Source organism: Tupaia chinensis, unplaced genomic scaffold (assembly GCF_000334495.1).
Source record: "Tupaia chinensis unplaced genomic scaffold, TupChi_1.0 Scaffold144948_1, whole genome shotgun sequence".
Classification (NCBI taxonomy): domain Eukaryota; kingdom Metazoa; phylum Chordata; class Mammalia; order Scandentia; family Tupaiidae; genus Tupaia; species Tupaia belangeri.
The window spans coordinates 275-510 of NW_006204808.1; positions in this window are offsets into that span (position 1 = coordinate 275).

Here is a 236-nt window from a genome sequence, read left to right on the forward strand (position 1 = left end):
AGCACCTTAACCACCTTGGCACCTGCTTGCCCCTCATGTGTATTTTAAGCATGTAAAAATCAATTCTATAATGAACCCATCTAAGAAATATTCATCTCAAATGCCATTTCTTTTCCCCCCCTTCTCCTAGTCCGGCCTGATGTGAACGTCTCCCCCTCCAAGAAGGGGCCCCTGCAGCACCACAACCTGCTCGTCTGCCATGTGACAGATTTCTACCCCAGTGCAATTCGCGTCCG